The sequence below is a fragment of the Dromiciops gliroides genome, chromosome 3 (genome assembly GCF_019393635.1).
Source record: "Dromiciops gliroides isolate mDroGli1 chromosome 3, mDroGli1.pri, whole genome shotgun sequence".
In the NCBI taxonomy this organism is placed as follows: Eukaryota; Metazoa; Chordata; class Mammalia; order Microbiotheria; family Microbiotheriidae; genus Dromiciops; species Dromiciops gliroides.
This window is the reverse complement of record NC_057863.1, coordinates 472488093-472515228: the sequence shown is the minus strand read 5'-3', so window position 1 is coordinate 472515228 and position 27136 is coordinate 472488093. Positions and strand designations below refer to the sequence as shown.

Genomic DNA, 27136 nt, shown 5'->3' with positions numbered 1-27136 from the left:
AAGAGCTGTTTTCATTTTTGTTTTGATATTCCCCAGAATCCCACACAGTACATGGTACATTGTAAGCAATTTTAAATAAATTCTTGCTATATTGAGTTAAATGGACTAAGAACGAAGGCTGTACCCAAGTAAAGTGTTCTAGGAAAGCTTGGGGAGGGAGAGAACCAACCATCCACCTGACTTAATCTAAGAAACAGTTAAAAGAAACTTTCACAGAAGCTTTGTGGTTTTGTTAGCTCATTAATATAAAATTTAATTAAAAGTAAATGAATGCCTCTCAAGTATGAAGTCCTTCGGCATGTGAATAATCACCTTTTCCTTAATAAATATTATCAGAGGGTTGTTTTGTTCCTTTTTTAAAAACATGGAAACTTGCATGATTTCTACCAGGTGAAGGAAAGCAATTTGGAGCTAATAAAATGAGACTGTTTCAGGTGCTTGGGTTCAAACTCAAGTTAAACATTTAAAAAAAAACAAGCAAGCAAGACAGCTATGAAATAAAGAGCATGGTTATGAAACGTGGGTGGTTAGATAATCAGAATTACAGAATGCTTCCAAGCTGTTCTTTTCCCTTCCTAGAATTCCCAGCAAGCCCTTTAGCTTTGCTACACAGGAACAAGGCAGTAATCAATGGGAATTAGCTTGCTCTAACAACCCAGGGTGGCTTTTTTAAAAGCTTTCCTATTTTTTACTGTATATCAACACTGAACCACAGTTCCTAGCCCCCCAAAATATTAATGCAAACACATTTTAAGTAGTTTCCTTTTCATTTTATTTTTTTATTTTTACACTGTCATTTTGCAAGAAGTAATTACTTCTAAGGACTGTCGTTGACAGGCCCACCCAGCGTAGGTGTGATGAGTGAGAGCTGCCTCTCTTGCCTTCCGGCTTCCCAGATAAGGGAGAGCTGCAGATTGCTTTCAAACATAACTTAGAGTTACTGCCTGAATGTGTTGAATTGTTCTCATATTTCCTTTTATTTTTGGAAAGGGTTTAAACAGGATTTATGGCTGCATCTGTCTAATGGGCTGCTGCAAAATTATGACTTCAGTCCTGCCTACCTATCAACCTTTTAGATGAGTTTTAATGAAGACATAAAATACAAAGATCAAGTCATGGAGGGGGAGTAAAGAAAAGACATTTTGTGAGCACCTGTTATTCTCCCCTGTCTTGAGGGGATGGAGACACACCTACAAGATTGCAAATGTTAACCCAGAGACTCGACTCGTGGGGAGTATTGGGAGGGTGAATGAAATATAGTCAAAAGAATCACTCAAGTGTACACTGAATACCTGCAATACTATAAGCAAGGCCAATGATTACTAAGCAGAGCACCCAGCTCCAGTCCAGCCTCTAACTACCTTTCAAGAGCAGATCTCAGAGACTGGCATTTCCCTCACAACACTAAACTCCAAACCAGAAGGATAAGGCCAGCAGAGCCAAGACAAGGCATCTCTGTGCTCCAAGCCAGACTTGAATAGTGGGCTCTCTATATTTCTTTACCGACTGGGGGTTTGAAGCCTTTCCTCTAACACATATAACTTGGCTTCACAAAAGAAGGGCCGACTCACCAGGAAAAGCAGAATCTTCTGACGCTCAATATATGTGTTTATATAAAAAAAGTTCTATTAAAAAGCATCCCTTATTGCTCTGCAGGCAGTTGCTTAATAATAGCACACATTTATACAACACTAGAAGTCGTATAAAGCCACTCATGTCCTCACCACTCCCACAATCACAACTCTAGTTAAAGTCCTCACCCTCTGTCATCAGAATGATTACAATAGACTTTTTGTTTGTTTGGTCTTTTTTTGTTTTTTGTTTTTGTTTTTTTGTTTTGTTTTGGGGGTTTTTTTTGGGGGGGGGTTGCGGGGCAATGGGGGTTAAGTGACTTGCCCAGGGTCACACAGCTAGTGAGTGTCAAGTGTCTGAGGCCAGATTTGAACTCAGGTACTCCTGAATCCAGGGTGGGTGCTTTATCCACTGTGCCACCTAGCCGCCCCCTACAATAGACTTTTAATGGATTTCCTTTTCTCAAAGGTCTCCCTTTTCCAATCCAACCTCCATTTAGTTGCCAAAGAGACTTTCCTAAAGCACTGATCTGGCTATGTCACCTCCACCACTACTACCACCACTCAATAAACTCCAGTGACTCCCTATTACCTACAAAATCAAATATTGTTAGAACTTAATGTAAAGAACTTATTGTTCTTTAGATGTAAGAGTTCATCTCCCTGCTCCAGACCTTTATAATGGCTGACCTCCACACCTGGAATGTTCTTCCTCTTCACCTCAGACCCCTAGCCCCCTCTGCTTCTTTCAAGACTCTGCCCAAATCCTACCTTTGGTAGAATGCTTTTCTAATCCCTTTCACTCCCTTCTGGTACCTGCCATATGCTCTATATAGTTTGTATATGCCATGTATGTGAATGCTTTTGCTCAGTTAGACTGTGAGCTTCTTGAAGGCAGAGACTATTTTTACCTTTCTTTATAATAAATCAATTAGGGAGGTATAAAATGATGGCATTCCTGAAGTGAGGGCTCAGTTGAGATTAAGTAACAAATTTGTAGTCTTTCCAATCAGCACAAATTTGTAATTTTCTCTAGTTCTATACATCAGCACATGAATAGGAGTAAAAGTAATGGATGGTGGGAGTAATTCAAGGGAGAGATATGAAAAGGCATGAAATTTAAGAGTTTGAAAACTTGGAAGTGGAACCTTCATGAGAAATGGCAAAATCAAGGTTATGATTATCTCTGTGTGTAACTGAGGTAGTGTGGAGAAGGAGTCCACCAGACTGAATAGACCAAAAACCTTGGATGCTAGGATGTTCAGAAAAGTTTCGATATATATGGCAAAGTCCAGAGAAAAGCTGTTAGCCAGCCATTGTTGCTATTGAAGACGTACAGAGAATTGGGGAATGGGAGATCAAGAGATAACAGCCTCCAGAATCTTGGTGGCAGTTAGGTGGCACAGTGGATAGACCATTGGCCCTAGAGTCAGGAGGACTCAAGTTCAAATCCAGCCTCAGACACTTGACACTACTAGTTATTTGACCCTGGGCAAGTCACTTAATCCAACTGCCTCAAACATTGGGGCCCATCTCCAATAGTCATGTATATCTTGCCACTGGATCCAGATGGCTCTGAAGGAGAGCATGAGACTGGTGACTTTGCACAGCCTTGCTCACTTAAATCCAATTCACTGCAAGTCATAACATACCTTCCAATGTCATGATCCTCTTTGAGAACAAAGCACAAACAACAACACTCAGACTCTTGATTGGGAGATCAAGGATTGGTGGTCATAGCAGGAGAGTCTGGAACTTTCAATAGGGAGTAAGGAATATTCTGACTTCACCACCATGACCAGTAAGTCAGAAGGTATGAGTAAAAGGGTAAACATTACTGGAAAGCATGGTCAGGGAAGCTGTCATCAAGAGGGATCCAGGTCTTAGCAAGAGCAAAAAGAAAGGAGAGAAAAAGGAAAAGTTTCAAGGTGAAAATAAGTTCATTAACTATGGAGAAACCATTAAGGAGAGCATAGTGGAGGGGTGAATAGATCTAGATTGGGACATTTGGGGAGGTAGACTTGAGAAACATGGGAGTAAGTGAGTAGGGAGTGGGGCATAGGGGGTGAGATTTGTACAATGATAGCTAGGGTTAAAAATCACTGGGATGGGGACAGCATAGTTATGGCAGGATACTAACCATTCCTATCTTCAAACAATTGAAGGGTTATGGTTAGGATCAATCAGTCATCAGTCAATAAACACTTATTAAGTTCCTACTATGTGCTAGACACTGTGCTAGAGATACAAAAAAAAATGGCAAAAGACAAACACTCTCCAAGAGCTTACCATCTTATGAGGGAGACAACATGAAAATAACTGTGTAAAAATAAGATATATACATGACTGAAATAACTGAACAACAACAAAGCAGGACAAGGCATTTTCTGGTTTCCTTACCACTGCCTCTTAGGATCCGTAGTTTCCTTCAAAGATCAACTCAAGCACAAATTTCTGTCCTATATGAGGCCTTTCCTGATCATTCCCTACTACTAGTATGCCACATTATCTTTTGTTTAATATATATTTGTATATATTTATTTTGTATATACTTGCATGTGTATATGTTATCTCCCTCAATAGAATGCCAGTAAGTGAGTCAACTAGCATTTATTAAATGCCTACTATGTTCCAGGTACTGTCCTAAGCACTGGTTGTAAACTCACTAAGGCAAGGACTATTTCACTTTTGTCTATTTCTCTTTAGTACCTAATGTAGTGCCTAGCATATAGTGAGTGACTAATAAATGATTGTTGACCAAATTAGGTTCCTAAAATAGGTGATATTTTTTTTGCAGGGCAATGGGGGTTAAGTGACTTGCCCAGGGTCACACAGCTAGTAAGTGTCAAGTGTCTGAGGCCGGATTTGAACCCGGGTACTCCTGAATCCAAGGCTGGTGCTTTATCCACTGCACCACCTAGCTGCCCCCTTAGGTGATATTTTTTAATTGGGTAATAAATAATTCCATTATACTTGGTCCTGTTCAGTCTATAACTGCAAGACTACTTTCTAGTCTTAGCATCATATTTTGTCAGGGACTCCAAACCAGAGTATGCAGATGACCAACCAATTAATAGTTGAAGGAATTGCAGGTCTTTAGCCTATGAAAACAAGAAAGGGAGACATGATAGTTATCTTTATAATATATTTAAGGGATGCCATATGAAAGAGAAATTTGCCTTACCCTATTCATCTCCAAAGGGCAGAACTAGAATGAAGGAATGGACATTACCAGAAGGCAGATTTTAGTTCAATATGCTAGCAATTAGAACTACGAAGAAATGCAATGCACTACTTAGAAAGACTTTTTTTTTTTTTTTGGTGAGGCAATTGGAGTTAAGTGACTTGCCTAGGGTCACACAGCTAGTAAGTGTTAAGTGTCTGAGGCCTGAATCTAGGGCCAGTGCTCTATCCACTGTGCCACCTAGCTGCCCCAGAAAGACTTTTAAGAATTCTGATTAATGAGAAGGCCAAAGAAATTGATATGGAATAATGAGGAAGTATGCAACCCCACTTCTAAGGAAGAGACAATGGACCTGATTTGTTTTACTTGAAAGTACTTATTAGAAGGATTAGAGTTTTTCCCCCTTTTATGAAGGGGGTGAAATCTGAGGTCAAGAAAAGTGCTGGGGATAATCGTGCCTCCCTTCCCACCCCCACCCCCACAGACAAAAAAAATAAAAGGTCATTGAAGCCTATTTTTTAAATGACAGAAAGGAACAAAAAGAGGTCCAGAGGGAAAAAAGATGAAGTAGGGAAGTTTTGAAAGAAACATGTTGAGTGTTTATATATATACACTTACATATATATACACAGATACATATGTGTGTGGTATTTGTGTATATATTTATACATATATGCATATATTTTAAATAATATTTTGTTTTCTTCCCCAATTATATGTTAAAAACAATTTTTAACATTTTTTTAAAGTTTTGAGTTCTAAATTCTATCCTTCCCTCCTTCTCCTCCCCCCGAGACAGTAAGCAATCAGATATAGGTTATACATGTGCAATCAGGTAAAATATTTACGTATTAGTCATAAGAAGACAAAGGAAGGAGGGAACAAAGGAAGGAAAGGATGCTTTAATTTGTATTCAGACAATTTCAGTTCTTTCTCTGAAGGCAGATAATATGTTTTATCTTGAATCCCTTGGAATTGCCTTGGATTACTGTATTGCTGAGAATAGTTAAGTCATTCACAGTTCTCCATCGTATGATATTGCTGTTGCTGTGCACAATGTTCTCCTGGTTCTGCTTACTTTACATTGCATCAGTTCATGTAAGTAATTCCAGATTTTTCTGAAATCATCCTGCTCATCATTTCTTATAGTTCAATAATATTCCATCACAATCATATACCACAGATTGTTCAGCCATTCCCCAAGTGATGGGCATTCCCTCAATTTAAATTTTTAGCCAACACACAAAAAAAAACTGCTATAAAAATTTTGTACAGTTTATCCTTTTCCTTTTAAATAAAATCTCTTTGGGATACAGACTAAGCAGTGGCATTGTTGGGTCAAAGGGTATGCACAGTTTTATATCCCTAAGAGCACAGTTCTAAATCATCCTCCACAATGGTTGGATCAGTTCAGAAGTCTACCAATAGTTCATTAGTGACCTAGTTTTCCCACATCCTTTTCCAACATTTATCATTTCCCTTTTTTGTTATATTAGCCAATTTGAAAGGTGTGAGGTGGTGCCTCAGAGTTGTTTTAATTTGCATTTCTCTAATTAATAGTGATTTAAAGATTTTTTTAATATGACTATAGATAGCTTTGATTTCTTTGCCTGAAAACTGCCTATTGATATCCAAGTGTATGTAATAGAGATTCATGATTTCACATGTAGCCCTTTCTTCTGTTTAACTTCCTATATAACAATATTCTTTCTCTCTTTTTGTCATTCATTAAATTTAGAATAATTTTAATATGTTGTAGTGCTTTATGAAGTAAGCAACTCTCCACCATTGTGTGGTGTTTAAGAAGTGTCTAGAGAATTGTACCATAGGGATGTTATAGAAAAGATTCTTTTACATTGGACTACAAGTTTGGATATCAAATTCTATATACATTTCCTAAAATTTTAGGATTCTCCAACTCATTTTAATTCCTTAACATTCTCTAAAGAAATTACTGCCTTGCCTTTTGTTTATTGAAATATATGGCTATGTATCATATGCAGATATGCTTATTCCTAAGATATTTTCATATTTATACATATTTATGTTATGAAGAATATCTTAATATTTCATATCAACCTTGAAGCAACATTGGGGAGGAAAGAGAAGAACAGAGAACACATTGAGTGTGATAGGAATAAGCCAAATTACCACCTCAGTTTCACATTCTCTGTGGTACTTAGTTTTATTTAACACTTTCAATATTCTCTTATTATGAAAACAAAATCTAAAATGTTTCATAGGATTATACAAGGTGACATTTAATCATGTTAAAATCAGGAAATGAAACCTTCTGCAACTGTAAACTCCAAAGACCATTTCTTAGCATGGTTCCAGTTCCCATTAATCCTTTTTTTCCCTTTCCTACAGACCCAGAGATGGGTCCATCTGCTCACCTATGGCTGCCACTGCCTGCTCTTTCACCAGCATTCCTCTTCTTCAAGCACACCATGGAATGGGATGCAACTGCATATTTATCACTGACCCTGCTGTCTCTAAAACACGGCTTAGAAAAAACATTGAAAGACTTGGACTTATGAAGGAAGGTGCTATATAACTCCAGAAAAAAAAACCTGACAAATAGAAATATGTATAGTGTGGTTAGAGATAGTATGTATAGTATATATAGTATGTAGAGATAGATAGATACCTACATATATATTCATGTTTAACTGTAGCCTCCAGGGCAGGAGGGAGAAAAAAATAAAATAAAAAGTGCACAGCATATAACACAAAAAACTCAGAAGGAAGCATAGAAAGGTGGGTAGTTTTGAAATGTGTAGCATTTATTACATAGGTTTTCAAAAAAAGTAAACAGTTTGAAATGGAAATTTATTGATTTTTTTATTGAATTCTCTATGACCTGGGGTATACATGAACATGTTCTTATTTTTTCTTTTCTCGTTTTGTATTTAAGTTTTAAATTAATAATAAATTAGAAATAAATAAATGAATAGATGGATGGATGTATAAATGAATAAAAGAAGCCTGCAGTCCTCTAAATATTTCCTAAGAGTTCTGACAACCAGTAATAATTGCAAGGGAATAGCCCAGGATGGGATAAATCACAAACTTAGAAATATTTAAAACCTTAAAAGAATAGTTATCCTAGGTGTTCACTGGAATCCAATTTAACAAACAATAATCACATTCTGCAGGCAAAACAATAGGCTAGGTGCTAGAGTTTCAAAGAGAAAAATCAAAACCATCCCTTTCCTCAATAGAAATCTAACTAAAAATCTTCCTAATTTTTCTTAGATTCTGTATTATTTCCATATTTATTTATCTCCATCCAACCAGCCTTGGCTGAGGCAGTTAGGTATCTCACATGGGTACCTATCCTTTACTCTTTCTCTAATGTGAGACCCTTTTAAAATTATTATTTTTAATTTATGGAATAAAACAAGCACTTCCATAACATAGTATAATAAAAATAGGATTGTACAAGAAACTGCAAATCTACTATGCGCAACTTGTTATTCCTTTGTTTTTATATAAACTTTATTTCATAATGTCTTCCCCACCTCAGTGAACCATCCCTTATAACAGATTTTAAAAGAAAAAAGAACAATTTAGCAAAACCAATAATAATATCAACTATATCTAACAGTTTATGCAATAGTCTGTACCCACAGTAATTCTCCATTGCTCAAACTCTGAAAAGAAAGGAATGAGGATTTGTTCAATTCTTCTCCAATGGATAAGCTAGATCATGATAATTATATAGTTTTCAGTTTTGTTTCATTGGTCTTGTTGTTTATTTTTTTAGCAATTGTATATATTGTTTTTTCTGCTTACTGCACTTTACATCTATACATATAAAACATTTCTTAACAGTGTAATAACATTCCATTTAAATATATTCATGTACCATAGTTTATTTAATGATTCACTAAATTATAGGTAACCTATTTTTTCTAGTTCTTTGCTACAACAACAAAAAAAGTGTTGACATGACCATTTTAGCATGTATGGAATTTTAATTTCTGCTATTGACCTACTTGTGGTATTTGTACAGTAGTGGAATTTCTCTGCCCAGAATGTTTGGACCTTTAAAATATAAAACAAAATTATCCTGTAAATTTTTTTCTTCCACTCCCCCAACACTAGAGATGGCTATCATTAGACACAAATAGGTATATTTATGTCTGTGTATGTGTGTGCATACATATGTGTATGTATGTAAAATTATTCTATACATACTTCTATTTATCAGTTCTTTATCTAGATGCAGATAGAATCTTTCCCCATATGTTCTTTATAATTAATTTGGGTATTTAAAATAGATACAATAACTTATTAACTGGAAGTCAACTTTAAAACAATATTGCAGTTACTGTATACAATATTTCCTTGGTTCTATTCATTTCACTCTTCATTATTTCATGCAAGTCTTTCAATGTTTTTTGAAAATCACTGAGCTCATCATTTCTTCTTGAATAATAGTATTCTATCATGATCATATACTACAACTTGTTCAGCTATTCCCCAATTGATGGGCATCCCTGAAATTGCCTTGTCTTTGACACCACAAAGAGAGCTGCTATAAACATTTTAGAACACATAGGTTCTTTTCCTTTTTCCTTAATCATCTTTGGAGGTAGGACAAGTAGAAGTATTGCTTGGTCAAAGGGTATAGGTAGTTTAATAACTCTTTGGGTATAATTCCAGATTGCTCCAAAATGGTTGGATCATTTTACAAATCCACAAAAAATGAATTAGTGTCTCAATTTTTTTCCACATCCTCTCCAAAATTTGTAACTTTCTCCTTCTATCATTTTAGCCAATCTGGCAGGAGTAAAATGATATCTCAAGGTTGTTTTAATCTGCATTTCTCTAATCAATAATTATTTAGAGTATTTCTTATATGACTATAAATTGTTTTGATTTCTTCATTGGAAAACTGCCTGTTCATGTCCTTTAACCATTTATCAACTGGGGAATGATTCATATTCTTATAGATTTGACAAAATTCTAATTTGTGAATTTCCCTTCATCTTATTTTACTTACCATTTTCCTTCTCAGCCTCTCTACACTAAAAGATGATAGATCTTGGAATGTTATATTTCAAAGAGCAAAGAAGCTGGGGCTGCATCTAAAAATAACTTATTCAGCAAAGTTGAGTATAATTCTGATTGGAAATAATGGACATTTGATGAACTGAAAGACTTTCAGGTACTTGTAAAAAATAAAGTCCAGAACCCAATGGAAAATTCAATATAAAAGATTCAGAATATTAGGAAATCGTTAAAGACAAATTTTAAGGCACTGATAAAGGTTAAACTGTTTACTTGTGACATGTGAAAATATTATCAATATTCTTAAAACTGCAATCATTACTAAGGTAGTTTGAAAGAAACATTGTTGCTGGGTTGTATATGACAGGGTGATTCTAAAAAAATTAATTGGGTAGGAAAAGGTAAAAAGGAGCAATTATAAAAAATGGGATGTGAAAGGAAGAATTAATACAGAGGAAACAGGCAGAGTTAGAGGGCTGGTAATGTTGGGGCCTTACTCTAATCTGGGTTGAAGACAAAACAAAATGTACATCTGAAGAGATTTAGAAGTCTTCTGAATTTCTAGACAGCTGAGAAAACTGGGGAATAGGGTAGGGAGGGACTTTTAAAAGGGTGTATAGAATAAGATTAGGAGTGTGAGGGGAGAAGATAAGGGAGGAGATTTTACAATGGTGGGTAAAATAAAGATTAAGAGGGTAATGGAAAAAGGTAAGGTCCAAGACCCTTTAAGACTGGGTTCTTAATCTGAGTTCTGCGAAATTGTTATTCTCGTTTAATATTTAATAAAGAAACTAAAATGGAAAGTATAAGAATGAATAGGAGAACCTGGGTTATACTAGGGACTCAGTGAGATTCATTTTCCTCTAAGAAGAAAACACAGATGCTGTATCTCCGGATCAACATCAATAATAGAAAGAGTATTGGCCTTGAAGTCAAGAAATTACATTTAAATCATAGCTCCAACACTTACTATGTAACCATGGACAAATCTCCCCAGTTAGTAGTGTTCTTTCCTCCCTCATAATCCCTTGTCTTTGCCTATTTGCGTCTATGTTATATCTTTCTGAGCAAAATGTAAACTTGAGAGCAAAACTTGTTTGGTTTTTTATTTCTTTTTGTCTTTGCCTCCTCAGTACCTAGCACAGTACTTTACACTTAAGACAGTTAAAGAACATGACTTGGAGTCAGGAAGACCCAAATTCAAATTCAACCTCAGACAACAACTAGCTATATGACCATGTGCAGGTCACTTAACTTCTCTCAGGTTCAATTTCCTCATATATAAAATGAGAATAATAATAACTGGGGGCAGCTAGGTGGCACAGTGAATAAAGCACTGGTCCTGGATGCAGGAGGACTTGAGTTCAAATTGAGCCTCAGACACTTGACACTTACTAGCTGGGTGACCCTGGGCAAGTCACTTAACCCCCATTGCACTGCAAAAAAAAAAAAGATGAAAAGAGGAGAATAATAATAACTACCAATTTGCCAAGGTTGTAATGATAAAGTGAAATAATATATGTAAAGTTCTTTTTCAAACCTTGGGGTGCTAAATAAATACCAGTTATTATTGCACAAAAATTCTTGTTGAATTAGTTTTTTTTCTCATTTGTTAAATTGGAATAAAATTTATTTATGCCAACAACACAGGTTTATTTTGGATAAATCACCTTGTAAACTTCAAAGCAGGGATTCTTATTTCAAGGTAAACATATCCCCACAGGGCACAAAAAGCTTGTCATGGGAATACTAGGAATACTTTGATTTTAGTTTTAATTGCTTAACAATTAATGAAGTTACAAACTTTGGAGCATATATCATTCTGCCAATTAATAAAGTTACAAAATCTGGGACTCTAACAAAGCATATATCATTCTGATTAAATATGTTCATAAGACCTTAATTGAATTACTTTTTCTTATATACATATGCATAACAAACTATAATTTATTTCCTTTCCTATTCAATACGGGTAGAAGGTGGGCAGGTGTTGGACAGAGTATAGAAAGATTTACTGAATTCCAAGCAATATAGTACTCTAATGTCGAGAACCTCTGCCTTAAAGCACCGTGGATGTATAAATGATTATTATCATTAATCATGCTTCACAAAGGAACATCATCCTGGTTCTTTCCTTGCCACTTAGTCAAGGGAAAAATGAAAATAGGGAACTGTATGTTTTTCTTTAATTTCTTTAATTACTTTTCCAGGTTAAATTTTCCACCAGTGTTGTACTTTCTTAAATTGTACTCATCATAAAAGCCTCATGGAACTAATCAGACATATGAAATGACATGGGATAAACAAAGGCTCTGTTCAACTATTTTAAAGTGTTTGCAAGAGACTGCAAATATAATTTGGAGTGATAATAATACTGTAAGAGGTAGTCAAGAAAATTAGCATGGGCCCACAGGTCCTATGGCTTGAAGAAAATAAGGTAAGACCCAAAAGAAAGTCATTTTAAGTAAAAACTTTTCATAAATATTTATAATATGACCCATATCTTCAGATAATTAATCTATCATCAACAGAAAGTTTTCCTTTTTCCCTTCCTTAAATCGCAGTATTTTTCACTTTGTTTAAAAATAATATATGTTCATCTATTTTGTGGATGTATTTATTAGCATTATTTTTTTCTCTGATAGGATTTAGTTGCAAAGGACTTCAGACACTATCTAGTCCAACCTCTTTATTTATTTTATACTTTTTTTTGAGGGGAGGGGGCAGGGCAATGATGGTTAAGTGACTTGCCCAAGGTCACACAGCTAGTAAGTGTCAAGTGTCTGATACCAGATTTTAACTCAGGTCCTCCTGAATCCAGGGCCGGTGCTTTATCCATTGTGCCACCTAGCTGCACGCACGCACATATACCTCCTTATTTTACAGGAAAGAAAACTAGGCCACAGAGAGGTAATGTGACTTACCAAACATCCCATACCTAATAAGTAAGAGAATGGGGATTTTATGGAATCATGGACTCAGGATTTGAATTAGGAGAATTAGAAGGGACCTCAGTGGCCATCTAGTCTAACCTATACTTGTAAAAATCTTCCTACTACAACATATTCAAAAAGGAGTCAATGAAAAACTTTACAACATCCTGAATTTGGGTATTCTATCTCAAGTCTAGCACTCTTTTCATTATATCATGCTTATATTGGCTATTTAGCTTTGCTCTAATATCTCTCTATGAGACTATAAACTCTACAATGGCAGAACTTTTAATATTTTGTGGGTGCATCATAATGCTAGGATTGTACATTAGTTATATCCAGCTCTCCTTTCATCACTAAGCCACATATTCTGATCACAGATGTGCTCAGTGGTCCATTTATCCACTATTTTTCAAGTGCAAAACAACATTGGTAATATGTTACAGTCTACTGCTATTCACCATGTGTCTTGCCCTTTGTGACATCTACAATCTTGATTCCTTTGAGATCAAAGATATTTCATGCTCTGCATATACAATCACCAAAAGAATAATGGGTTTTTAAAGGACACATAGGGGCATGATGATGCCAAAGGAGAGACTTGTACAATAAAATATATCTTGGGGTCACTGAAAACACAGTATAATTTCCCATATGTAATCCAGCCTCTTTTCCACCTACTATTCAATTTGAGTCCTAGATCATTGATCCTTTGTAGTGTTCAATCAAAATAGAATCACTGATGAACTCAGTGAAGTTTCCATCTAACTGCCATGATCTGGCTAAGATTCATTCTTCATCAACTTGGTTTTATCGTGTGGATTATTAAGACAATGTATATCACCCTGTTTTGTGCTTCATGTGATAAGACATTCAGCAATGAACAAAAGAAATTTGGGAACCAAGGCTCAAAATAACCTTAATTATCAATGGTTTCCAAATATGTTAATCACATCGTCATGTTTGATATTTGAACATGCCCTTCCTTTATTAGTGATAAGAACAGGGGTTCTGGAACAGGTTACATAACTTTCCCAAATCCCATGCAGATTCCAGAGCAGAGACAGGAATAGTTACTGATTTTTTATTCTGAAAGTATCTATAGAATTTTTGAGGCTACAGATGTTCAATGCCATTGAAAATATCATGGTAACAACACTAAGGACATGCAAAGAGACCAGACACTTATGGACTGATAGATTATTCAAACCTAGCTTTAAGGTCAGTCAAAAAGCATAAATTTAAATCTAGAAAGGACCTTGGAGACTATCTGGTCCAACCTCTTCATTTTGCAGTTCAGGAAAGTAGATCCCAGACAGAGATATTTGGTGACCAGCCCAAAAATCACACAGGTAGTGAGAGGCAAAGTCAGAATTCAAAACCCAATGTTCTTTCCACCTCACTTTGATGCCCATGCAAATCCAATTATAAACCAGGAAAATCCCCAGGGTACAGGACCATGAAGCAGCGGCTACTGTCCTTACAAATTCAGAAAGTACAGGTCTCCTGGCAAGTGCCCAATTATTTTATGCTGTAGTCCAATTCTAACTACCTACAAGGTAGCTTAACTCTTCTTTTTGCCAGGAACATTTAAAAATTCATAACATACAGGAACAGGATGGGTTTCTTCTGAAATTGTCTCTAAAGAAACTGACACTAAGATCATCCTATTGTTAATCAGAAACATCAATTTTAAAAGATATAGTAAAACTCTATTAACCAGGATATAGATGATAGCAACATGGCTAAATGTTATACTCTTTGTAAAGCTAAAAAGCTCTGCAGTGAAAGAAAAGATTTTAAAAAGACATGATATTCAGTACAAAAGAAGCCATTTGGGCACTACCCTGAAGGTAGAGCACACCATTTGGAGGAGCAAGGGAATTATCTTGGAAAAAATTGGTGTGGAAGCTAAGCAGCCCAACAGCCATTAGGAAGTGTGTCAAAATTTTGATACTTAAGGGCAGCAAAAAACAATTTAAAAAAAAAAATTACTGTCTTTGTTTCCAAATTGGTAGCTACTTGACTTTTATTGAGGAAAATGATAAAGTTTTGCTTGCTTCATTGGGTTGTAAAGGTCATGCCAATCCTGATATTCCTGGGGTCCCTTTAACGTTGTAAAAGTCACCAGTGTTTCTCTTTGGGCCTTATACAAAGACAAGGAGGAAAGACCAAGATCATAAAACTTATTTGATGCCATTTTCATAATAATAAATTGTCGTGTAATAAAAAAGATATAGAGGATTTGAGATTCCTTGGCTTGTTTTCATTTACCTGAGTTATTATGAGTATTATTATTTACATCAGAAAAACTCCTCCTGCACCAGGAACAATTTTATTCATTAATTCATCCAAAAATATTTATTAAGGCTAATACCATGTGCTAGGTACTGATGTGGAACTTTACTATGGTAAAACAAAACTAAAAACATTCTGCTCATAATTAAACGAGTACTACTCATTCATATAATAATTCATTCAATAAGATTTACATTAATCACCTTCTACATTCAAGACACTGTCCAAATGCTGAGCTCACCTCATATTTTGACAGTTAACTCTCCAAAAAGACACTGGAAGTTGACCTGTTTAACACATTTGTGGAATTATAATACAAGTTGTTATTATAATTTCATTTATCCAGTTATTGCTCTTGGTGATCATTTGGTTATCTGGTCCCTAGCTTTACAGAGCTTCATTTCCATTGCTTATGCCATTGCTTATGTAGTTTCACAGGCATTTGGATACAAAGAAAAATTTAGAAGTAATCCCTTTTATATTCTTTGATGCTTTTAAAAGTAGAAAGGAATTTGGAGCCTTTTGGAGTACTTAGTAGTACTCCAAAAGGCTCCAAATTCATGGAGATAAAAAAAAAAGATTGCTATAGATCATGGTAGTGCCAGTTGGAACTAGTTGTGCCCTTCTTGACCTTCTATAACATTTAAATACTGTTCTTAGAACAACTCACTTTGTCACTGAAGGACAGAGACTTGACTTCAGAGTTGATTTGAGGAGTTCACTCTACATGGCTCTGGATATGGAACCTATTCATATAAAGTCATCAAAACACATGTTCTTCATGGGGTTGGGGGAAATGGTAACTCAGGCATTTCTTACAAGTAAGTTTGTTTGGTGATTTATTCTAAACCTAAGAATATTATATTTCATGCCAAATGAGAATGCTATATAGAGTTTGCTATTTGAGTTAGAACACTTTTTTCTTTCAATGAAACTGAGATCACATTAATATTTTGCCAAATACATCAAGGCAATTTGTATTAACTTTACTTTAAAGCACTGTACCACAGTCCAACCCATTTTTTGTTAGCCTACAATTGGAGTATATAGGTTTTTTTTAAATATAGAGGGCAAGATATAGGGATTTTTCTTAATCCCTTAATGTTACATTTGGATAGTAGAATGAGGGATACTCCAAGATAAAAGACTATTTACCATACTCTGGAGCAGTTCTCATGAGTAGTAGCTGCTCATTTAATCCTGACAAGTCAAGGCCAAATTCTTAATTCCTTCCTATTTCCTACAGTTAAATATTGATTGAAAGGATCCATACTCTTTCAGAAACACATAGATTTGAATGGTTGCATTGCAAGGATGCTATACCAACTCAAACAACAGGTCAAGCAGGGACAAACACTGAATACTCTAATGAGGAGCTCCCCAAGTCCTATGATCAATTCAGTTTCATTCTATTTGACAAGTTTATGAAATACTTATTATGTATAGAGTGCTATGCTAGGCACTGGGTAAAATACAAGGCTTAGATTTGACATGGGGCTGCCTTTATGACACTTACAGTCTAGTAGGGGAAAAACAAAATATACAAATAATGAGTATACTAAGGAAGCAGGGTGAGAAGGAAAGGGCTATATCATTCCCTGAAGGGACCAGAAATTACTTCATAGAGGAAGTGACATTTAAATTGGGTTTTAAAGGATGGGTAAGCTCTGAAACTAGTCTCAAATTAAAGAGTTAGGGAAGGACACCCCCCACCATTGATATCATTTATCTGATTCATAAATCCTGTCTCTGCTACATACAAAAGACAGATCCAAAAGACCATTAGGAAGCAAATTATTAGCTTTGCTTTTAATCAGTATATTTATGGCAGGGAAAAAGATAACCTGTGAAAAGTCATTCTAGTCATTGAGAACACTATAGTGAAAGCACAGGGGTAGGAAAGTATGGAGCATGTATGATAAATAGTCTGGTTTGGTTGGAGAATAACATGTATAAAATGGAACAACAAAAGATAAGGCTAAAATAAAGTAGATTTATTCTTCATTATGGAGGCTCTTGAATGTATGGCTAAGTAGTTTGAACTTTATTCCACAGGCAATAGGGAGCCATTGAGCATGACACAATATGTGTATGAGGAAGAGACTTGATAACTACCTGAAGAATGGTTTGGAAAGAAAGATTAGAGGTGGGAATATCTATTAGGTGACCATATCCATATGGATGGTATTGACTATGTTCATATGGGTAGTGTTCTGCCAGAAGAAAAAGAGAAGAGAAAGCAAGCACAAGAAATAGTACACAGGTATAACTATCAATCAGTCAGAGCTGACACCAAGCAGGGCTGCCCTCCTACACTCCCCTCCCCAATCCTCTCAGTCTCTATCTCCAATCTTCTTGCCAATGCTTTCCTTCTCTTTTCCCATTCTGACCAGACACTTACCCTTCCCATCCTTACCTCAACCAGAGGGAACCCAGAATTCCTGCTTTACTACAACTCAAAGGCCCATATCCACCAACCAAATGGTAGTAAGCCAGTACCCTCTAAGCTCTCCACCCTGTGGGATAGATATCTCATTGCACTCTAAGGGTTCCAGGGCCTTCCTATCTCCATTGTCACTGAACCCTTATGACCGCTGGACTTTCCATCCACTCTGTTTCTAAACTCTCTTATGTGTATTATCTCTCCTAGTTAGATTGTGAGCAGGAGTCCTGAGGGCAGGTACTATCTTCTTTTTCTATTTGAATCTCCAATACTTAACATAATGCTTGGCACATAGCAAGCATTTCATAAAAGCCATTTCATGCATTAATTCATTCAATCAAAAAAAAGTATTGAAAAACCTTATGTGTATTCCACAATCAATTAGATACAAAAATAAAAAGGAAAGAGTCCCTACCTTCTAGAAGTTTGTAATCTATCCAGGAAGAGACAGAGACAGAGACAGACAGATAGATGTTACATACATACATACGTACGTATGTACAAAAAGGTAACTTGGGTGAGAGGCAGTAGCAGTTGGAAAAAGCATCATGTAGAAGGTAAAAATTGTCCCCTAATTGTTATGGAAGACCACTGTGCTATTAGAAATTATGAGTTTGATGATCTTAGAAAAATATGGGTAGACTTACATGAAATAATGAAGAGTGAAATGAGCAGAATCAAGAAAATATTGCATACAGTAACAACAATATTGTTTTAAGAAAAATTTTGAGGGACTAAGTCATTTTGACTATTATAAATAAATACCCAAATTAACTACAAGGGACATATTTAGGAAGATGCTATCCTCATCAAGAGAAATAACTGATAAATAGAAGTATGTACAGAATGATTTTACATATAAATACATGTTTTTGTTTAATGGCAACCATCTCCAGGATGGGGGAGGGAAGAAAAAAGGAAAAAGAAAAATATATAACTTTATTGTATATTTAAAAGTAATAGCAAGTTGTACAAAACAGATTTGCAGTTTCATGTGCAGTCATCTTTTTTATTGTACTGTGTAACAGAAGTGATTGTTTTATTCCAGAAATTAAAAATAAAATAAATAACTTTTTTTGTGTGAGGCAATTGAGGTTAAGTGACTTGCCCAGGGTCACGCAGCTAGTAACTGTCAAGGGTCTGAGGTCGGATTTGAACTCAGGTCCTCCTGAATCCAGAGCCGGTGCTCTATCCACTGTGCCACCTAGCTGCCCCCAAATAAATAACTTTTTAAAAGTAACCAGAGATTCTAATTAGTGAAGATAAAGAGGCAGTACATTACAATCTTGAGGACATTCCAGACTTGAGGAACAGAGGCAGGAGATCAAATCTTGTACATAAGAAATAATCAAGCCAGTAGGGCTAGACCAATGTGTACATGAAGGAGAATATGGATAATAAGGTTAAACTGGTAAATTGGGGCCAGATAATTGAATGACAAACAGAAGAGTTTCTATTTGACTCTGCAGGAAATCAAAAGTCAGTGTAGTTATTGAATAGGGAAGTGGCCTGCACTTTAGGAAAGTTAATTTGACAGTGGTTGTAGTATGTAGTATAGAATATAGTATGGGGAGGTAAGTAAGGTAGGTACACAATACAATTGGAACTGAATAGGAAGCCTAAAGATGGTACCAAGGTTTCAAACATAAGAAATTATATTAATGGCTTTACCCCTGGCAGCACAAATTTTGGATGAAGCTCAATTTTGGACAAATAGTTTTAGGTACCATTGGAACCTAATATAGAGAGACCTTATATACCATTAAGAGATAGTGATCTAAGGGCAGAGCCAAGATGGTGGAGGAGAGGCTGTGACTCCCACAAGCTCCTGATAAACCCATCCACTCACCCCAAAATAATGCCATAAAACAATACCTGGAGCAGCCTAACTCACATAATAACAGAGTGAGACTATTTTCCAGCTAAAGAAAGCAACTGGGATCACTTGCTGATTGGGCTGAGAGAGGAACTCAGAACATAGTCTGTACAGAACCAGGAACAGACCACACCTCTAACACCTTGGAGTCTTCAGTGCCAGCAACTTCTTCTGAGGCTCAGCTTGTGGACTTGTGAGGGGGTTTGGTGGTTGGCCAGGGTGAAGTGACTGGACTCTGCTGGAGTTCAGGTGAAATGCCCTGGTTCTGAACCAGTGCCGAGTGGGGAGGGGCACAGGCATGCCAAGTTTCTGACCATTGAAAATCAGATTTCAATCAGATATCTGCTTCCACATTGATATGAGTAAACAAAGAAAGCAGCAAACTATAGAAAGCTTTTTGGGGGGTGAAGTAAACCAGGATACACCCTCAGAAGAAGATAATAACAAAGTCAAAGCTCCAACATCCAATGCTTCCAAGAGAAATATGAATTGGTCTCAGGGCATGGAAGTGCTCAAAGGTGACTTTGAAGAGAAAGTAGGAAAGATATAAGGAAGATTTAGAGAGGAGGAAGAAAGAATGGAAAGAAAAATGAGAGCAATACAGGAGAGTCATGAGAAAAAAGTCAACTTGAAAAGCCAAATGGAAAAGGAGATACAAAAGCTCTCTGAAGAAAATAATTGCCTAAGAATTAGGATTGAACAAATGGAAGCTAGTGACTTTGTGAGAAACCAAGAAACAGTAAAGCAAATCCAAATGAATAAAAAATAGAGGGCAATATGAAATATCTCTTTGGAAAAACAACTGACCTGGAAAATAGATCCAGGAGAGATCATTTGAAAATCATGAGACTACCTGAAAACCATGAACAAAGTAAGAGTTTAGACATCATCTTACAAGATTTATCAGGGAAAATTGCTTTGATAGTCTAGAAGAAGAAGGTAAAATAGAAATTGAAAGAATCCACCGATCACCTCCTGAAAGAGATCCCAAAATTCCAACTGCCAGGAATATTATAGCCAAATTCCAGAGATCCCAAGTCAAGGAGAAAGTATTGCAAGCAGCTAGAAAAAAGTAATTCAAATACTGTGGAGCTACAGTAAGGATAACACAAGATCCATCAGCATCTACATTAAAGGATTGGAGGGCATGGAATACGATATTCTAGAGGGCAAAGGAACTGGGACTACAGGCAAAAATCACCTACCCAGCAAAACTGTAATCTTTCAGAGGAAAAAATGGGACTTCAATGAAAAAGAAGACATTCAGTCATTCATGATGAAAAGAACTGAACTGAATAAAAAATTTGACTTTCAAGTACAAGACCCTAGAGAAACATAAAAAGGTAAACAGGAAAAAGGAATTATGAGGGATGTTAAAAGATTAAACTGTTTACATTCATACCTGGGAAGATCATACTTCTACCTCATAAGATCTCTCTCAATAATAGGGCAGCTGAAAGGAATTTACTTAGACAGAGGGCACAGGTGTGAATGGAATATGAAGGAATGATATCTATAAAACATTTTTTGTTTATCCTTGTTTTTTTGTGGAGCAGGCAGGGTGCAGTGGCTCATATCCAGGGCCAGATTTGGGCTTGGAGCTTCCTGGGTCCAGAGCTGGTGCTTTGTCCACTGTATCACCTAGCTGATCCATGATGACACCTTCAAAATAAAGTTAAGGGGTAAGAGGAATGCACTGGGAGAAACGGAAAAGGAGAGGTGGACTGGGGAAAAGTAGCTCACATAAAATAAACAAGAAAAAGCTTATGGAGTGGAGGGGAAGATGGGAAAGGATTAGGGGAGTGAGCGAACCTCACTCTAATCAGAATTGGCTCAAAGAGGGAATAAAATACACACTCAAGTGGGTATAGTAATATATTTTACCCTGAGGGATATTGGGGGGAAGAGGTGAAGGAAGGAAGGGCAGATTAGGGGAGGGGGCAGTAAAAAGCAAAACACTTTCAAGGAGGGATAGGATGAAGGAAGATGAAAATAGAGTAAATATCAAGGGGAGGAAATAAGATGGAGGGTAATAGTTAGCAATAGTAACTGTGAAAGAAATGATGAGCAGGATGATATCAGAAGAACATATCAGCTTTTGATTACAGTGCATAATTGTGTCTATTTTCTGTATGGCCTCACACACACACACACACACACACACACACACACATCTAGTATGTCCTTACACTTATATGCTTTCTCTTTTCCATAACATTTTATAACCACCTCTGCTGAGCATCCTTGCAATGGGGATTGGGGGAGGAGAGTAGGAACAGGGTGGTGGTGGCATGACTTCTACACAGGACATATGGCTCTATTTATCAACTAAAATATCTATGCACCTGTGTTTCAGGGTGGCTATGGGAACATACTAGTGTATTAGTAGTCAACTAAGTATTGCTGACAGATGGAAAAATGAGAGAAAGGATTGAAATGAAAGAGAAACTGATCTTTTTCATGACACAGCTCTATTAACTAATCAAAACTTTTATATATACATGTTTTGTGCCTAAAACACCCTCTAAAACATTTAACAGAATGAACAAGTCAAAGAGAAATTAAAATGTAGACTCTATAGTGAATGTAAATTTCCAACTCAGATCAGTTGTGGAATTAATTATCCACAAGTCAGCAGCTGATATACCCAGAATAGAAAAGAGTTCAAAAGAAGCAGGATAAACATGCACGAGTTTATAAATAACACCCATCTGTTATTAGTAATATCACACAGATACAGCAGCAAATCAACACGTTCTCCATCTCCATTACTGTTTATCCTAAAATGCCATCCTTGTCAGAGCACTTAGGAGTACAGTGATTGATGATACAGAAACTAAGAGAACACTATTCAGTTCTTGGTTTGGGCCATTTATATATATATATATATATATATATATATATATATATTGGTGAGGATGGACATTTCAGGTAGTAGTCTCTGATATGTTATCTTTATCTGAAACTAGTTCTTGGACTGAAAATTATAACTGATGAATTTGATATAACAAGTGTTCTGCAAACCAAGCCTTGGTATCTCTGGGAATCACACTGAAACTCAGAGGGGGCTGAACAGCCCAGAGGAGCAGTGTTCCAAATAGCATCTTAATAATTATGGCAAGTCTACAAGATAAATCATAGGATATGTAGACAGGAGAACAGGTGGTTATGGGAATCTTCAAGGAGGTCATTGTCAAAGAATTCACTGGGGTTGAAAAAGTTTTAGAACCATTGGTTCACAGGAGAACATTATACACAGAAACAGCAACATTGTGTGATTATTAACTGTGATACACTTAGCTCTTCTCAGCAATACAATGATCCAAGACAATTCCAAAGAACTCATGATTGGAAAATGCTCTCCACATCCAGAAAAAAGAACTGTAGAATCTGAATGTATATTGAACCCTAACATTTATACTTTTGGGGGTGGAGGGCTTAAGGTTTTCCCTTTTGTTTTGATTCTTCTTTCACAACATAACTAATGTGGAAATATGTTTAATGTGATTATACATACATAACTTATATCAGATTGCTTTCTATTCTTGGGGAGGGGGAGGGAAGGAAGGGAGAAAAATTGGAACTCAAAAATGTTATAAAAATGAATGTTGAAAACTATCTTTACATGTAACTGGAAAAAAATAAAATACTATTAAGATTAGGGAGAACTACTGGTTTAATGTAGTGAATACTAGACCGACCCACAGCCCTTAAATCTATTCATTGTGCTGATCTTAGGCTTTTCCTGTGGTTTGAGTACATAATGAAGCTTATCCCTTTCCCTTGCCCCACATATATTAAAAAATGGAATCAGAATTGTTATTTGGCACCTACACACCCCAGATAATATTGTGAATAGTTAGTGACTGTTATTTTTGTTGTTTGTCCTTCATTTTCAGAGGACCAGTGATAGATATATGTGGTGATGTCTTGATTTACATAGGAAAGTGAGGCAGACTTGCACAAAGTCATTAGTCTCACTCTCTCTTCCAAAGTCAGGATAAAAGTCAGGACAACTGGCAATCACCCAGGATGCAGTGAATGACCTTGTCTTTGATGTCTGACCAAGCTCTTAAGTGTTCCACAGCACCTGCTTCAGCTGCCTTCATGGCCATTGGAAAAAAGTGTTCTCATCCACCCATTCCACTGGGGAAGATTTCACATGCTTGGAGCAGACATTCCCCCTAACTTGCTGACAGGTTTGAGGTATGTTGGTTACCCTTAACCTGGTTTATCCCCTCTGTTGAGACAATTTTACCAGGGCGTGGACACTGTGCATGCTATAGCTTCTTGAAGTCACAAGTGAGAGTTTGGTGATTGGTTGGATACCAAAATGGATGAGCAGACCTGAAAAGGGCTCAGCAAGCCCTCACACCAGAGGTGCTAGTCCTCTCTTAATGAATAAGCTTACGTGTGTATGTACATATATATGTGCCATAAGTCTGTCAACAAATATTTATTTAGCTCTTTTGTTGATTCATTAATTCAACATTCAACAAACATTTGCTAAACATTTACTGTGGCTATAACACTTCTATGTACAAAGAACTCTAAGGCACACAAAAAATTTAAGATATGGTCCCCACCCTCTGGAAAGTTATAGTTCAACTGGAGTAGTATATGCATGAAATTGAGAAAAGGGCAATAAGCAGAAGGAAGAGGGAAAGGCATTCCAACTAAAGAGAACAATGTGAGCAAAATCAAAGACATAGGAATGCACAAGGCATGTTTGACAGCTTCATGTTCCCTGAACAGACCAGCCAAGTGTTGCTATTATTACATTATTAATAGGACTAGTGGATTTTTAGAAATAATAAAAGTTATAATCTTGAAAAACCTTTACTGAGAATAGCCTGCTTCCAGTATCTAACTTCCAATTCTTTTAGTCTTGCTTATTATGATCAGCTGCATCTCAGCAAATAACTAACTACCTTGTAGAGGGAGATGCATGGAGAGAAAATGTTGCCTTGGTGAGGCATTACCTTGAAGATAATCAGAGCCCAAACTATGGAGCACTTTACAAGTTAAACTGAGCATAGCAGATTGTACTTTACATGATTAGGTCTCTGATGCTAACTAGGGTGCACAGCAAGAGTACATTACCTTTCCCTCCCATTCTAGAAAGAAAAAAAGAGGCCACTGTATTCCAATATGGAAAAGACTTACCCAAAAATCAGACTTGAAAGATGAGTTACTTTCCAGTTTCATTATCTATTCAAGAATATTCTATCAATGAAATCTTCGCATCTTTCTCACTGACCCAATTTTATTTGCATGGGAAGAAAGCAAAACAAAACATTAAGCAACACTACTACATATTTCTTTAATGCTTTACCATTTATAACATACTTTCCTTACAACCACCCCATAAGGAAGGTAGTATAAATATCATTACCTTCATTCTAGAGGAGGAAGCTGAGGCTGAGAGAGGTTAAGGAAGCTTTGCCCACTAATAGCTGAATCAGAATAGGGACTCACACTAAGTCTGCTGATTCCAGATCCTGTAGACTTTGCACAATACCACTCTGCCTATCCATCTAGACGGCCTGGATTTTCTTTTTGGATGTGAGAATGGCCAAAAGCACGTCCACTTCTTGTTAGAGAGGCAAAATGAACTACTTAAAGCATGGCATTCACCCCTCCATTCAGAATGAATGCTAAAGTAACTTTGGATATCGGTGATGATTATTGTGAAGGATGGTATTGGCCAACTGGTACCCCATCCTTTCTGCTTCTTTCTTCCTTCAGGATATACTTCCAGGTATAGGCCCACTTTCCAAGAAACAGGAGAAAAAGTTTAGGGTGTGGTCATTTTTTAGTAACTACCCTCTTCTCTTTCTGGTCCTCCTCCTTCTGAAGATTTCACCAACTGCACACAATTAGTTAATTCACTTCAAGTTTATGTGCAAGATAATGACAATGAAGTACATGTGGTCCTTTTATGTTACTTTATAGAGTTTACAACAGACAAAAATATGTATAAATAAAATTACAATAACAGAACCCCTAACATATAGCATAAGTTTGGCTTCCTACCTAATTTAAATTTTCTGTATTTCCAGCTAACTGTAGCTTCTATATATTTGAAGCAAAAATCAGGATACAAGAAATGTTAGGTAAAAGAAACAAGGTAGGGACATTGCAAAGCCTATTATTGGACAGATGTGAGGAGAGGAAGAGGGAGAAGGAAAAGACGTCAAGCTCTCTCAGTCCTTTAAGATAAGTATACAACTGGTCATTTCAGTCTGAGCCCTCTCTTCCGAGATGCCTACAGGGAACTGATGGCCCACCTCAATCTCTCCCTTTTCTGTGGTGGCTTGCTCTCTATTCAGTTTCTCCTTTTGCCTGTTACCACTGTGATAATGATTCTGTCTAACTCAGCTCATTAAGTTCTGGGTAGAGCTGGGGATATTGGTTTTGATCACTGCTGCTGTTGCTCAGCTCATATAATATCCTCTCCTTCCTCTCAGTTTGCTCTCCCATGGACTCTCAGTAACTGGTTATGGGGCAGCTAGGTGGTGCAGTGAATAGAGCACCGGCCCTGGATTCAGGAGGATCTAAGTTCAAATCCGGCCTCAGACACTTAACACTTACTAGCTGTGTGACCCTGGGCAAGTCATTTAACCCCAATTGCCTCACAAAAATAAATAAATAAATAAAAACTGGTTATGATTCAAGTTCACCTAATGACTCAAAGATCAAAATAGTCTAAAAATAACTCTCAAGGGGCAGCTAGGTGGCACAATGGATAAAGCACTGGCCCTGGATTCAGGAGGACCTGAGTTCAAATATGACCTCAGACACTTGATACTTACTAGCTGTGTGACCCTGGGCAAGACATTTAACCCTCATTGCCCCACAAAAAACAGAGGAAATTCTTGGCCCTCAAAAATATAAATCCCTGGATAACAATCCATTCTTAAAGCCCTGTTACATTTAATACTTTAAAAATGTGTACCTGCATAAAATGGAAGAACCCATAGCCAGTTGTTCTACACCTCAGCTCCTGGGACCACAGGAAACAGATATTATTTATAGATTATTGACTCATGAACCATGATGAAAAATGCTATCCACCTCCAGAGAAATAATGAAGCATAATTTTTACTTTATCTCCATTGTTTTATTTTGTTTGTTTTCTTTTGCAATATGACTAATATGAAAATATGTTTTCTATAACTTGATGTGTATAATAGATATAAAGTTATTTGCCTTCTTAAGGAAGAAGGAAGGGCGAGAGGGAGGGAGAGAATTTTGAACTCAAAATTTTAAAGTATTTTTAAAATAATTGTTAAAACATTTACATGTAATTGGGAAATATTTAACAAAATGAATAAAAGTATATATATATATATATGTATATATATATATATATATATTTTTAAATCAGCCATGGATCTACTGTCTTCAACACATGCTTTGCCATCGCAACTAATTACCCTGTCATTTGTCCCTGTCCCTCCAAACGAAATGGTGCAGGAAACATCTGGCCCATTTGAGTGGTACCTTAAAAAGCACCCATGACTCTTGGGTTACATTTCCAATGAGATAAAGGACTGGACATTTTCTCTTTGACCTCTCAAATCTCTCCAAAACAGAAATTATGCACCAAAGAAATAGCTCCATCAGCTATCTCCATAGTCTAGGACACCAGAAACCCAAAAGAAGATGTTAAAAAAATACCTTCCATGAATGAATGTCTAAAGTCAACCTTTGTCAGCATCACCTTCACTGCACACCATGTTTCCAACATCAAGGCTGTACTAGCTGACCTAACCCATAAGCTTGCTACACCCCAAATTTATCTGTTTC

The 27136-nt window shown here is 36.5% G+C and overlaps 1 pseudogene; it reads left to right on the top strand.

The window, feature by feature from the left end:
• Positions 1–14448: 14448 nt before the first annotated feature.
• LOC122751049 lies at positions 14449–14890 on the top strand (annotated as a pseudogene).
• The last annotated feature ends 12246 nt before the right edge of the window (positions 14891–27136 follow it).